The sequence below is a fragment of the Ovis aries genome, chromosome 18, assembly GCF_016772045.2.
Source record: "Ovis aries strain OAR_USU_Benz2616 breed Rambouillet chromosome 18, ARS-UI_Ramb_v3.0, whole genome shotgun sequence".
NCBI classification, from domain to species: domain Eukaryota; kingdom Metazoa; phylum Chordata; class Mammalia; order Artiodactyla; family Bovidae; genus Ovis; species Ovis aries.
The window spans coordinates 26985952-27001396 of NC_056071.1; the positions used below are offsets into that span (position 1 = coordinate 26985952).

At 44.9% G+C, this 15445-nt stretch overlaps 1 long non-coding RNA gene across 3 annotated transcripts in view; it reads left to right on the forward strand.

Annotated features, from left to right (window-relative positions):
- The window catches only part of LOC105603132 (uncharacterized), a 147738-nt gene continuing 132293 nt past the window's right edge, over positions 1 to 15445 (forward strand). For all 3 annotated transcript variants that reach the window (XR_009597224.1, XR_009597231.1, XR_009597227.1), the window contains exon 1: positions 1 to 241. This is a non-coding gene — a long non-coding RNA (uncharacterized LOC105603132). The remainder of the gene's footprint in view (positions 242 to 15445) is intronic.

Here is a 15445-nt window from a genome sequence, read left to right on the forward strand (position 1 = left end):
ATTTCCGTTGGGAGCAGTTGCGAGGTGAGGTTGGCCTGGACGGGTGGAAGCAGACGTGACATCAGCTTGTGGCGTTTGGTAAAGGCCAAACTACCAAAAGTTTGTCGCTTCTGTAAAGGCAGAGCCACCTGTGTGAGGAGGACACCAGCAAGCAGAGCTGAGAGTTCAGGAGAGATGATTTCAGCTGACGTCCTAAAACTCCCAAGTGCAGCCCTGGCGAACGCTTGTGGACTTGGTTAGGGTAAGTCATTCGCTCCTGCTTGTTTGTTAACTGGTTTCTGCAACTTTGGGTTTTTGGTCCAGCTGGCCAAGTGGAGAGCCTGGAACCACAACTGTGTCAGTTTAGGCTAGCTTCAGGGAAGACCTTCAAAATAACACCGTGAAACTCCAGTTTAATTCAGAGATCCAAATGGATTTGAGCGTTGTTGTTGTTCAGTCGCTAAGTCAGCTGTGACTCTTTGCGACCCATGGACTGCAGCACAGCAGGCTTTCCTGTCCTTCACCATCTCCTGGAGCTTGCTCAAACTTACGTCCATTGAGACAGTGATGTCATCCAACCATCTTGTCCTCTCTCGTCCCCTTATCCTCCTGACCTCTGTTTTTCCCAGCATCACCGTCTTTTCCAGAGTCAGCTCTTCGCATCAGGTGGCCAAAATATTGGAGTTTCAGCTTCATCATCAGTCCTTCCAATGAATTTTCAGGGTTGATTTCTTTCAGGATTGATTGGCTTGATATCCTTCCAGTCCAAGGGACTCTCAAGAGACTTCTCCAACATCACAGTTCAAAAGCACCAATTCTTCGAAGCTTAGGCTTCTTTATGGTCCAACTCTCACATCCATACATGACTACTGGAAAAACCATAGCTTTGACTATACAGACCTTTGTCAGCAAAGGGATGTTTCTCCTTTTTAATACATTAGCTGTCTAGGTTCATCATAGCTTTTCTTCCAAGGAACAAGCGTCTTTTAATTTCATGGCTGCAGTCACTGTCCAAAGTGAATTTGAAGCCCAAGGAAATAATGTCTCTCTGTTCCCATTGTTTCCCCATCTATTTGCCACAAAGTGATGGGACAAGGGGAATCTTAGTTTTTTGAATATTAAGTTTTAAGACAGCTCTTTCACTCTGCTCTTTCACTTTCATCAAGAGGCTCTTTAGTTCTTCACTTTCTGCCATAAGGGTGGTGGTGGTGTCATCTGCATATTTAAGGTTATTGATATTTCTCCCAGCAGTCTTGATTCCAGCCTGTGCTTCATCCAGCCCAGCATTTCACATGCTATACTCTGCATATAAGTTAAATAAGCAGGATCACAATATACAGCCTTGACGTACTCCTTTCCCAGTTTTGAAACAGTCTGTTGTTCCATTTCCTTTCTAACTGTTGCTTCTTGACCTTCATACAGGTTTCTCAGGAGGCAGGCAAGGTGGTCTGGTATTCTTATCTCTTTAAGAATTTTCCAGTTTGTTATTATCCACATAGTCAAAGGCCTCAGTGTAGTCAATGAAGCAGATGTTTGTCTGGAATTCCCTTGCTTTTCTATGATCCACGAGATACTGGCAATTTGATCTCTGATTCCTCTGCCTTTTTAAATCCTATTTTTACATCTGGAAGTTCTCGGGTCACATGCTCTTGAAGCCTTGCTTGGGGAATTTTGAGCATCACTATGGTAATGTGAAATGAATGCAATTGTGCAGTAGTTTGAGCATTCGGCATTGCCCTTCTTTGGGATTGGAATGAAAACTGACCTTTTCCAGTCCTGTGGCCACTGTTGAGTTTTCCAAATTTGCTGGCATATTGAGTGCAGCACTTTAACTGCATCATCTTTTTGGATTTGAAATAGCTCAGCTAGAATTCCATCACCTCCACTAGCTTTGTTCATGGTGATGCTTCCTAAGGCCCACTTTACTTCATACTCCAGGATGTCTGACTCTAGGTAAGTGATCAAACCATCGTGGTTATCTGGGTCATTTCTACTGGTAACTACTAATTTATTCTCTATATCTGTAAGTCTGCTTCTTTTTTGTTATATTCAGTAGTTTCTCATATTTTTTAGATTTCATGTACAAGAGATATGATGCAGTATTTTTCTTGTCAAGCTAATTCCTTTCAGTTAGCATATGCAAGGTATTTTGTTACCTGGACTTTTATTTTTTAAAAATTTTAATTAGAGGCTAATTACTTTACAATATTCTGGTGGTTTTTGTCATATATTCACATGAATCAGCCATGGGTATACATGTGTTCCCCATCCTGACCCTCCCTCCCACCTTACTCCCCATCCCATCCCTCAGGGTCATCCCAGTGCACCAGCCCTGAGCACCCTGTCTCATGCATCAAACCTGGACCAGTGATCTATTTCACATATGATAGTATACATGTTTCAATGCTATTCTCTCAAATTATCCCACCCTCACCTTCTCCCACAGAGTCCAAAAGTCTGTTCTTTACATCTGTGTCTCTATTGCTGTCTCGCATATAGGGTCATCGTTATAATCTTTCTAAATTCTGTATATATACGCTAATATACTGTATTGGTGTTTTTCTTTCTGACTTACTTCTCTCTGTATAATAGGCTCCAGTTTCATCCACCTCATTAAAATTGATTCAAATGCATTCTTTTTAATAGCTGAGTAATATTCCATTGTGTATATGTACCACAGCTTTCTTATCCATTCATCTGCCAATGGACATCTAGGTTGCTTCCATGTCCTGGCTATTGTAAACAGTGCTGCAATGAACATTGGGGTACACGTGTCTCTTTCATACCCAGCAGTGGGATTGCTGGGTTGTATGGCAGTTCTATTTCCAGTTTTTAAAGGAATCTCCACACTATTCTCCATAGTGGCTCTGCTGCTGCTAAGTCGCGTCAGTCATGTCCGACTCTGTGCGACCCCATAGACAGCAGCCCACCAGGCTCTGCTGTCCCTGGGATTCTCCAGGCAAGAACACTGGAGTGGGTTGCCATTTCCTTCTCCAATAGTGGCTCTACTAGTTTGCATTCCCACCAACAGTGTAAGAGGGTTCTTTTTTCTCCACACTCTCTCCAGCGCTTATTGTTTGTAGACTTTTTTTTAAAATTTGTTTGTAGACTTTTTGATAGCAGCCATTCTGACTGGCATGAGATAGTACCTCATTGTGGTTTTGATTTGCATTTCTCTGATAGTGATGTTGAGCATCTTTTCATGTGTTTGTTAGCCATCTGTATGTCTTTGGAGAAATGTCTGTTTAGTTCTTTGGCCCGTTTTTTGATTGGGTTGCTTATTTTTCTGGAATTGAGCTGCAGGAGTTGCTTGTATATTTTTGAGATTAATTCTTTGTCCATTGCTTCATTTGCTATTATTTTCTCCCATTCTGAAGGCTGTCTTTCACCTTGCTTATAGTTTCCTTCCTAGTGCAAAAGCTTTTAAGTTTAAGGATCCTGCTATGATTTATGTCAGAGAGTGTTTTGCCTATGTTTTCCTCTAGGAGTTTTATAGTTTCTGGTCTTACATTTAGATCTTTAATCCATTTTGAGTTTATTTTTGTGTATGGTGTTAGAAAGTGTTCTAGTTTCATTCTTTACAAGTGGTTGACCAGTTTTCCCAGCACCACTTGTTAAAGAGATTGTCTTTTCTCCATTGTATATTCTTGCCTCCTTTGTCAAAGATAAGGTGTCCATAGGTGCATGGATTGATCTCTGGCCTTTCTATCTTGTTCCATTGATCTATATTTCTGTCTTTGTGCCAGTACAGTACTGTCTTGATGACTGTTGCTTTGTAGTATAGCCTGAAGTCAGGCAGGTTGATTCCTCCAGTTCCATTCTTCTTTCTCAGGATTGCTTTGGCTATTCGAGGTTTTTTGTAATTCCATACAAATTGTGAAATTATTTATTCTAATTCTCTGAAAAATACCACTGGTAGCTTGATAGGGATTGCATTGAATCTATAGTTTGCTTTGTTACCTGGACTTTTAAAAACTGGAACTTTAAGAAGCAGTGTTGTGTAGGTAAGCTGAATAGACATTTTTTCTTCTGGGCAAAAGTAAGGCTAAATTTATAAGTCTTTTGTGGAGCAGCTGCTTCTACCCTTTTTCTATTTCAATAACCTAAAGTAGTTGTCAGGGAGTGAAAGTTGTTCCATGCTGCCACAACGACAGGGGTTCCCAAGACACTGACACTCTCCATTTGCAATCAGTTAGGTGAGTCCTGTAGATGACACAGGGGACCCCAGTCTTCTGATGCCTCCAGCTTCTGGACGGGCATCACCCATTCCCCAGGAGCCCAGGTGCGGGTGTGGGGGGGCATGTGGGGGAGGGGGTTTCTGCCTGGTGGGGTAGGTTGGGGAGGGGCGCTTGTCCAGGCACAGAAGGAGTGCAGGAACATGGAAGGCTTGGCAGGGGGCGGAGGGCGGGGGCGGGCTGAGCTGGGACGGGGGTGGGGCGGGGCAGGGCGAGCCCCAGTTTGAGAGCTCCCATCTAGCCTTCAGCGACAGGCTTGGGAGAAGGAAGTAGTGCTGGTCCAAAGGGAGCGAGCCGACCGGCGCTGCTGAAGTGGAGCGCCTCCAGGCGCGTCCAATAACCTCGACGGAGTCAGGCTTCCCAGGCCCCGCCTCCGCACGCTTCCTCCGCCATCTTATGCCGGGGTCTTCCGCTGTTGGAGCTGTCGCGTGGTACGATGGCTGCTGCAGCCCCAGCCGAACCTTGGTCTGGGCCCCCTCCCTGGGCTCCTGTGTACTTGGAGGCCCCCCAGCCGTATCTCTCTCGGCCGAGTCAGAGGCCAGCACAGAGGAGAGAGTGAGTCATGGTGGCATCGCCTGGCACCTTTCTGGGAGGGGCGTCCCAGGGTGCCATGCTTTGGTTCTCTCGTGGGGAGTGGAAGGCCAGCGGTGGTCAACCCGTCCCCTCCCAGCCATCAGCTGACCAGAGAGGGGAGCTGCAGAGAGAGGGGAATGCATGCTGTTCGAGTATTTTTAAGTGTGCGTGGTAAGTCGCTCAGTCGTGTCCAACTCTTTGTGACCCTATGGAATGTAGCCCGCTAGGTTCCTCTGTCCAGTGAATATCTCAACTGTTTGCAAAGCTCTTAGATGCTGTTGCTACCTGCCAAGTCGAAGGAAGTGAATGCACTTCCAGCAAGGCATTAATTAAATCTGTTCTCTGTGTCTATGAGCTTATTTTTTGTTATTGTTGTTAAAGGTTTTACTTTTGGCCATGAAGCACAGCTTGTGGTATAGTTCCCCAAGTGAAAGATGCTCAGTTGTGTCCGACTCTTTGCTATCCAGTGGACTGTAGCCCACCAGGCTTCTCTGTCCATGGAATTCTCCAGGAAGAACAGTGGAGTGGGTTGCCATTTCCTTCTTCAGGGGATCCTCCCAACCCAGGAATCCAACCCAGGTCTCCTGCATTGCAGGCAGATTCTTTACCATCTGAGCCACCAGGAAAGCCTCTTAGCTTCTTAACCAGGGATTGAACCCTGGCCCTTGGCAGTGAAGTCACTCAGTGCTAACCACTGGACTACAAGGGAATTCCTCTCCAGCCGCCCTCTCTTTTTTTTTTTTTTTAGATTTAGATCATTTGCAGTGAACTTTGAGTGATGGTTTTAGTTACTGAATTAGGGTGGAGTTAGTGATGGGGGAAAGAGTTTGCAGGGTAAAAAATATTAATAATAATAATAGTAGGAAAAGAGGAGAAGGAGAAGGAAAAACAGTTTTTCTTGGGTGTTTAATACTTGTGAGGCACAGTTTTAAGCTCTTCTATTGATTCATTTACTTGGATGGTAAGGATGGTGGTTTACTGAGCTCCAAGATGGGCTGAAACACAAGCTGTAAGAACTGAGATGTCTGGGAGGATGGATGATGAGTCATAGTGAAACAAGGGGATAAACGGCGAACCAGGGGAAAGAGGGAAATAAGAAGGAGAGTGGAAATTTGAGATAAGTCTGAGGGGTTGGGAATGGGGTCTAGAGTTCAGAGTACATGGAGTGGCTGATTTGAACTTTGAGATTTCTCTTGTCAGGTAGGGGTAATTGGAGGATGAGGAAGAAAAGATATGAAGGGGTTGTTCTCAGTGATAGTGAAGCTGGAGAACTGCAGGCGAGCAAGTGCTATGATGCAGAGGAGAGGAAGATGGATCGGGCAGTGTAGATAGGTTGTAAGGGAATGTCACTAATGGAAAACAAATTCAGAACATGGGCTCTGTGTTATGCTCCGGGCCCGTATCTCCAAACCGACCGAGAGAGAGAGCAAGTCCACCACGGTAATGCAAGGGCAAGAAGGGAGTTTATCTCTAGTGCGCTAGGGCCCAAGTCTCATCCCACACAAGGGAATCCGACAAGAGCCCCGAACAAAGGAGTATGGCGGCTTATATACAGGCAGTTCTTTGTCTCAGTTACAGGAGTAGCTGGCGTTACATGATTGGCCAGGCAGGATGAGCGCATATCCTGTCTCCTTCTGGTAAACATGACTTAGGTCCTAGAGCCCGTCGTTTGGTCCCTAATGCTCTGTAGCAGACAAGCTGGGCAGGCATCATGAACAGTGTATCTACTAACTCGGCATGGATGGAGCCTGGCAGGACCACTGTATGTGTTCCTAAACCAGGGTAGAGTTGAGCTGTGATTGATTGGTAGGTGGGAGAAAGTTGACAGTCAGACAGGGAAGAGGCTTGTATCTGGAGGTGGGTTTGATTTATTTGCTTAATCAGTTGTAAATGAGAGATCAGCTTTTTATTTGTGAAGTAAGTCAATATTAATTAGCGAGTAGCTCTGACTCTTTATTTTCTTAAACTGAGAGCATCAAAATTCCTTTTGCAATGACCTGCATTATCCCCAGGAAGCTAGATAACTCATGTCCCCATGCCTTGCTCCTTGTTCAAGGAGATTTAGTGGGTCTGACTGGCAAGCCTCTCACGAAAGCCTATGGAGTTCAACGCTGACGCTGCATTTGGTGCCACTGTTTAAGCCATTTCACTGTGTGTAAAGGTCCGTTCATTTACTCTAATGTGTACTTTCCAAAGCATTTATGAGATGGTCTCTTTAGATTTCTTATTCTCCCAGGGGTTGATGCATTGTAGCTCGGAATAGATCCAACAATCAGTAAGAGGAAGGAACTGTATAGCTGTCTTTTTTTGAAAAACAGTTTTATTTCAGTTTTTAGATTAGAGGATGATTATTTTTGATGGTTTCTGCCATACATCAACATGAATCAGCCATAGGTTTACATATGTCCCCTCCCTCTTGAACCTCCTTCCCACCTCTCATCCCATCCCACTCCTCTAGGTTGTTGCAGAGCCCCAGTTTGAGTTCCCTGAGTCATAGAGCAAATTCCCACTATCTGTTTTACATATGGTAGCATATATGTTTCCATGCCACTCTCACCCATTCCTTCCTTCTGCCCCATCTCCATAAGTCTGTTCTCTGTGTCTGCATCTCCATTGCTGCCCTGCACATAGGTTCAGCAGTGCCATCTTTCTCGATCCCCTATATGTGTGTTAATATGCAATATATGTTTTTCTCTTTCTAACTTGTTCACTCTGTGTAATTGGCTCTAGGTTCATCTACTTCATTACTATTGACTCAACTGCATTCCTTTTTATGGCTGAGTAATATTCCACTGTATATATGTACCACAACTTCTTTATTCATTCATCTGTTGATGGACCTCTAGGTTGCTTCCATGTCCTAACTGTTGTAAATAGTTCTGCAGTGAACATTAGGGTACATGTGTCTTTTTCAATTATGGTTTCTCCAGTGACTTTTAATCTCAGTTATTCCATTGCTCATTGTTGATTGTTTATTCTTTAATTCTTCAAGGTCCTTGTTAAACATTTCTTGTATCTTCTCAATCTGTGCCTCTAGTCCATTTATCTGAGCCTCCATTTTATTTCCAAAATTCTGGATCAAGTCTACTGTCATTCCTCTGAATTCTTTTTCAAGTAGATTGCCTGTTTCCTCTTCGTTTGTTTGGTCTTGTCAGTTTTAACCATGGTCCTTCAACTGCTGTGTGTTTCTTTGTCATTTCATTTTGTTTATTTACTGTGTTTGAGCTCTGTTTTCTGCATGTTGGAATATTGTAGCTCCTCTTAACCATGGAATCTGCCTCCGTGGGTGGGATGGGACCAGTGCCTTGTGAAGTTTTCCTACTTGGGGGGACTTGTGCGTGTGTTCTGGTGGGTGGAGCTAGATCTCGTCTTTCTGAAGAGCAGTTCCTAGGTCCAGTAGAATGCTTTGGGGTGTCCATGGATTCAGTATGGCTTTGGGCACCCTGTCTGCCAGCATGCAGGATTGTGCTTCTGTTTGGTTGAAGGATAGGTATGGGGTGTTCGGCACTATAGCTTTCTGGCTTTTGGGTGTGGCTTAGTCTTAGTGTTGAGATGGAGGCCTTTGGGAGGGTGCTAACCTATCAATGTTCTATAGGGCCGAGAGTTCTCTAGTGATCCAAAGTCCTGGAGTCATTTAGTTGCGTTCAGTTCAGTTGCTCAGTCATGTCCAACTTTCCGATTCCATGGACTGTGGTACACCAGGCTTCCCTGTCCATCACCATCTCCCGGAATTTGCTCAAACTCATGTCCATTGAGTCGGTGATGCCATCCAACCATCTCATCCTCTCTTGTCCCCTTCTCATCCTGCCTTTACTCTTTCCCAGCATCGGGTTCTTTGCCAGTGAGTCAGTTCTTCACATCAAGTGGCCAAAGTATTGGAGCTTCAGCTTCAGCATTAGTCCTTCCAGTTAGTCATTAGCCATTTCCTTCTCCAGGAGATCTTCTCGACCCAGGGATTGAACCCAGGTCCCTTTCATTGCAGGCAGATTCTTTACTGTCTAAGCCACCAGGGAAGCCCCTAGCGAATGCCTAGCACTGATTAAATATTCAACAAATACACGTTGAAAATGTCTTAAGAGCATGGTCATGAATAGCAGAGGTTGATTATCATGATTATTGTTATTATTTCACAAGTCTTTGCTATCATGAGCAGGAATGTGTGTGGTAGGATGTGGGAACATGGTACAGTTTCCAACTGTGTGTATTCATCTGAAAGTGTCTAAGGGTGACAGCTGGTTCTCAGTTACCTTCTAAAGACAGTGACAGGATTTTTCATTGCTTTGTATTCTTTTTTTAAAACTTTCCTTTGGTTTCTCATCTTGACTTCCCTGGTGGCTCAGATGGTAAAGGGTCTTGCTGACAATGCAGGAGACCTGAGTTCGATCCCTGAGTTGGGAAAATACTCTGAAGAAGGAAATGGCAACCCACTCCAGCACTTTTGCCTGGAAAATCCCATGGATGGAGGAGCCTGGTAGGCTACAGTCCATGGGGTCGCAAAGAGTCGGACATGACTGAGCAACTTCACTTTCACTTTTCATTTGGTTTCTTATCTACTCGTTGTTGCTGTTTAGTGGCTAAGTCCTGTCAGACTCTTTGTGAACCCATGGACTGTGGCCCACCAGGCTCCTCTATCCATGGGATTTCCCAGGCTAAAAAAACCAGATTTGGGGGAAGAGGATATGGGCAGAGGCCTCTGAGGACACAGGAACAGAAAAGCCTGATGGGAGGGGCCAAGGGTCAGAAAGCTTGGGTTTTAGGCAAGGTCTAGGCAGGGCTGGACGGAGAAGGCAATGGCGACCCACTCCAGTACTCTTGCCTGTAAAATTCCATGGATGGAGGGGCCTGGTGGGCTGCAGTCCATGGGGTCATTAGGAGTTGGACACGACTGAGTGACTTCACTTTAACTTTTCACTTTCATGCACTGGAGAAGGAAATGGCAACCCACTCCAGTGTTCTTGCCTGGAGAATCCCAGGGACAGGGGAGCCTGGTGGGCTGCCGTCTATGGGGTCACACAGAGTCTGACACGACTGAAGCGATTTAGCAGCAACAGGCAGGGCTGGAACTGCTGCTCCCAGGCCTGGCCGTGGACACTGCCCAGCACCCCTTCTCCCTGCCATCTATATGTCCTGCCCCATGTACTCCACATCTCTGGTTTCCAGGGGCTCTGGGGTCTAGCCTATGATACTTTCTGGGCTCCGGACACAGCTGTTTGCTTGCAGGTGTGTGGTAGCAACTGGAGTGCTCTTAATGACTCGTTACAACTCTGGAAAGCAGGACAGAGATCTGGCTTCGAGGAGCTGAGGGACCTACATTGGTCCCAGGGGCAGAGGTCAGACCAGAGCTGTTGAAGAAGGAACCAGAGGAGTTTTTGAAAACCTTATGAAATTGGTTATTAGGAAGCAGTACTGAAAAGCTATAAATGAAAATCTGATGAAGTGTGACACAAACATAAGGTGTTGTTCTTACTGGTGTTTTGTAGAAAGATGGATTACATGCGTTCTATAATGAACACGTTTATCCCAGGACTTTCAGTTTTATTTCTGCCACAAAGCCTCACAGCTTCATGCAAGGTATTTTCCATATTCAGAAAAATGAGTGGTGACACTGCTGAGAAGGAGGCTTGAATTGGAATGTCCAGCACCAGGGCACGTGCAGGGTTCGTAATATTGCCCCAAGTGCCTGGAGGCCTGGATCCTGCTGGGGAGTCTGGTTTGAGCCAGAAGAAAGCAGACAGTAGACGTTTCAGAAGGGCTCAGTGAAGGGCCCCCTCCCTGCCTGGTTATCTCGAACCCACCCCAGTCCAGCAGCAGGACCCAAGCCTTCTTAGGCTCTAGGGATGAGGAAGCAGCCCCAATCAGGGAGGTGGAGGGGAACAAAGTAGGCACTGACTTTCTTTCCTTCTCTTTAATGTCATGCCTGTGGTATGTTGCAGTATAGTTGATGTGCAATGCTGTGACTCTTGTCAGCACGCAACTGCCTGATTCAGATATGGTGTATCTATGGTTAATCTGTGTTCTTTCCTGGATTTTTTGCCATAGAAGTTGAGCTGATTGCTGAGTATTAGGTCCTTGTGGATTGTGCACCTCAGATTCAGTTTTCTGTGTATACAACAAAGGAAGGTAGGAGGTAAGTTCTGTGGATACTCTCCTAGAGATAGATTTCTGTATTTATGTGGAAGGAAGGAAGGAAGGATAATCCTTGTGGCTTATTGACTACAGATAGGGAATCCCATGTCTAAGATAGTTTGGGACCTCTCAGTTCATTCCTTGTTTTTCACTACCCCCCCCCCAACCTTTGTTGGGCTTCCAATGTTTCCGTTGTAAATTTGTTACTTTGTATGTCAGTTTCTCTTTTGCCTGGAAGGTACATCATATACATACTACTGTTGTCTTCTGCCTGATTGATTTCCCTTTGTGTATGATTCTTCAAAGTCCATCCCTGTGGCTGCCAGGGGCATAACTTCCTCACTTCAGTGGCATAGTTTTATGGCTGAGCAGTAGTCCATCATATATATGTACATTTTGTTTAAGCTTTAATCTCTCAGTGGAGATTTTGTTGATTGTCTGTCTTGGTTACTGGAGTCGGTACTGCAGTCGGAGGGCTCAAACAAAACCTTGTGCACACCGGGACCCAGAGACTCCACAGAGACTGAGCCAGACCTGCCTTTGAAGGTTTGAGTGTCTCCTGCAGAGGTACAGGTCAACAGTGGCCTGCAGTGGGGACAAGGGCTCTGGCTGCAGCAGACCTGGGAGGCATGGCATGTGGCATAAGTCCTCTTGGAGGAGGTTGCCATTAGTGCTTCCATAGAGCTACTGAGAAGACAACCCACAAACTGGAGATCAACTATATCAAAGAAGTTCTTGCACTGTTAGAAAAGTTCTAGGACTCACAACAGATTTCCCAACCTGGGGATCTGGTAGAGGGACTGAGAATCCCCAGAGAATTAGACTTGGAAGCCCAGTGGGATTTGATTACAGAACTTCCACCGGACTGGCAAAACAGACTCGTGTAGGGCACAAACAAAACATTAGGTGCACCAGGACTCAGGAGAAAGGAGCAAAGGAGCAGTGACCCCACAAGAGACTAAGCCGGAGTTGCCTGAGTGTCCAGAGTCTCTGGCGGAGGGGTGGGTTGACTGGCTTGCTGCGGGGTCAGGGGCACAGAATACAGCAGTGCTGGCATACATCCTTTTGAAGGAAGTTGCCATTAGTGCCATCACCCCTAGGTAGTTTCCCCTGATACCAAACAAAAGGAGGCAACACAACCCCTGTGCATCAACAGAAAATAGATACAAACTTCACTGAGCATGACCTGCCCATCAGAACAAAACCCAGATTCCCCCACAGCCAGTCCCTCCCATCAGGAAACTTCCACAAGCCTCGTATCCTTATCCATCAAGGGCAGACAGAATGAAAACCACAATCACAGAAAACTAACCAGTTGATCACATAGATCATAGCCTTGTCTAACTCAATGCAGCTATGAGCCATGCTGTGTAAGGCCACCCAAGACGGACGGGTCACAGCAGAGAGTTCTGACAAAATGTGGTCCACTGGAGAAGGGGATGGCAAACCACCTCAGTATTCTTGCATTGAGAACCCTATGAACAAGCAAAAAGTTATGACACTGAAAGATGAACTCCCCAGGTCAGTAGGTGCCCAATATGCAACTGGAGAAGAGTGGAGAAATAATTCCAGAAAGAATGAAGAGGCGGAGCCAAAGCAAAAACAACTCAGTTGTGTATGTGACTGGTGATGGAGGTAAAGTCCAATGCTGTAAAGAAGTGTTGCATAAGAACCTGGAATGTTAGGTCCATGAGTCAGGGTAAACTGGATGTGGTCAAACAGGAGATGGCAAGAGTGAACATCAACATTTTAGGAATCGGTGAACTAAAATGGACTGGAATGGGCAAATTTAATTCATATGACCATTATGTCTACTACTGTGGGCAAGAATCCCTTAGAAGAAATGGAGTAGCCCTCACAGTGAACAAAAGAGTCTGAAATATAGTACTTGGGTGTGCTCTCAAAAATGACAGAATGATCCCTGTTTGGTTCCAAAGCAAACCATTCAATATCACAGTAATCCAAGTCTATGCCCCAACTGCTAATGCTGAAGAAGCTGAAGTTGAACAGTTCTTTGATGACCTATAAGACCTTCTAGAACTAACACCAATAAAAGATGTCCTTTTCACTATAGGGGACTGGAATGCAAAAGTAGGAAGTCAGGAGATATCTGGAATGTTTGGCCTTGGAGTACAAAATGAAGCAGGGAAAAGGCTAACAGAGTTTAGCCAAGAGAATGCACTGGTCATAGCAAACACCCTCTTCCAACAACACAAGAGATGACTCTACACACTGCACATGGACATCACCAGATGGTCGATACTGAAATCAGATTGATTATATTATTTGCATTTGAGAAGGTCTGTTACAGTCAGCAAAAACAAGACCAGGAGCTGCTCAGATCATGAACTGCTTATTGCCAGATTCAGACTTAAATTGAAGAAAGTAGGAAAACCACTAAACCATTCAAGTGTGACCTAAATAAAATCCCTTAGGATTATACAGTGGAAGTGGCAAATAGATTCAGGGGATTAGATCTGAGTGAGTGAAGAACTATGGATAGAGGTTCGTGACTTGTGTAGGAGGCAGTGATCAAGACCATCCCCAAGAAAAAGAAATGCTTGTCTGAGGAGACCTTACAAATAACTGAGAAAAGAAGAGAAGCAAAAGACAATGGAGAAAAGGAAAGATATACCGATTTTAATGCAGAGTCCCAAAGAATAGCAAGGGGAGATGAGAAAGCCTTCCTAAGTGATCAATGCAAAGAAATAGAGGAAATCAATAGAATGGGAGAGACTAGAGAGCTCTTCAAGAAAATTAGAGATACCAGGGGAACATTTCATGCAAAGATGGGCACAATAAAGGACAGAAATGGTATGGACCTAACAGAAGCAGAAGATACTAAGAAGAGGTGATAAGAATACACAGAAGAACTATACAAAAATGATCTTAATGACCCAGATAATCACAATGGTGTGAACACTCACCTAGAGCCAGACATCCTGAAGTGCAAAGTCAAGTATGCCTTAGGAAGCATCACTAAGAACAAAGCTAGTGGAAGTGATGGAATTCCAGCTGAGCTATTTCAAGTTCTAAAAGATGATGCTGTGAAAGTGCTGCCCTCAATATGCCAGCAAATTTGGAAAACTCAGCAGTGGCCACAGGACTGGAAAAGGTCAATTTTCATTCTAATCCCAAAGAAAGGCAATGCCAAAGAATGCTCAAACTACCACACAATTGCCCTCATCTTACACACTAGCAAAGTAATGCTCAAAATTCTCCAAGCCAGGCTTCAACAGTACGTGAGCTGAAAACTTCCAGATGTTGAAGCTGGATTTAGAAAAGGCAGAGGAGCAGGAGATCAGATTGCCAACATCTATTGGATCATAGAAAAAGCAAGAGAGTTCCAAAAACATCTATTTCTGCTTTATTGACTATGCCAAAGCCTTTGACTGTGTGGATCATGACAAACTGTGGAAAATTCATCAAGAGATGGGAATACCAGGCCACCTTACCTGCCTCCTGAGAAATCTGTATGCAGGTCAAGAAGCAATAGTTAGAACTAGACATAGACAATGGACTGGTCTATGTCTGGTTCCAAATTGGGAAAGGACTGGGTCAAGGCTGTGATTGTCGCTCTGTTTATTTAAGATATATGCAGAGTATATCATGCAAAATCCTGGGCTGGAAGAAGCACAAGCTGGAATCAAGATTGCAGGAATAAATATCAATAACCTCAAATATGCAGATGACACTATCCTTAAGGAAGAAAGTAGAGAGGAACTAAAGAGCCTCTTGATGAAGGAAAGAGGAGAGTGAAAAAGCAGGCTTAAAACTCAACATTAAAAAAACTAAAATCATGGCATCCCATCAGTTTAGTTCAGTTGCTCAGTCGTGTCCAGCTCTTTGCAACCCCATGGACTGCAGCACACCAGGCCTCCCTGTCCATCACCAACTCCCGGAGTTTACTCAAACTCATGTCCATTGAGTCAGTGATGCCATCCAACCATCTCACCCTCTGTCGACCCCTTCTCCTCCTGCCTTCAATCTTTCCCAGTATCAGGGTCTTTTCAGATGAGTCAGGTAGCCAAAGTATTGGAGTTTCAGCTTCAGTCCTTCCAATGAATATTCAGGACTGATTTCCTTTAGGATGGACTGATTGGATCTCCTTGCAGTCCAAGGGACTCTCAATAGTCTTCTCCAGCACCACGGTTCAAAAGCATCAATTCTTCCGTGCTCAGCTTTCTTTATAGTCCTGCTGCAGGGTTGAGGGCACTGAGACCTTTTGAAGGACTGATTGGATCTCCTTGCAGTCCAAGGGACTCTCAATAGTCTTCTCCAGCACCACAGTTCAAAAGCATCAATTCTTCCGTGCTCAGCTTTCTTTATAGTCCTGCTGCAGGGTTGAGGGCACTGAGACCTTTTGAAGGAGGTCGCCATTATCTTCATTACCTCAGTCTGGCCTCAGGTCAAATAACAGGGAGGGAACACAGCCTCGCCTTTCAACAGAAAATTGGATTAAAGATTTACTTGAGTATGGCCCAGTTTCCCCCTCAGTCAGTCTATCCCATAAGGAAGCTTCCATAAGCCTC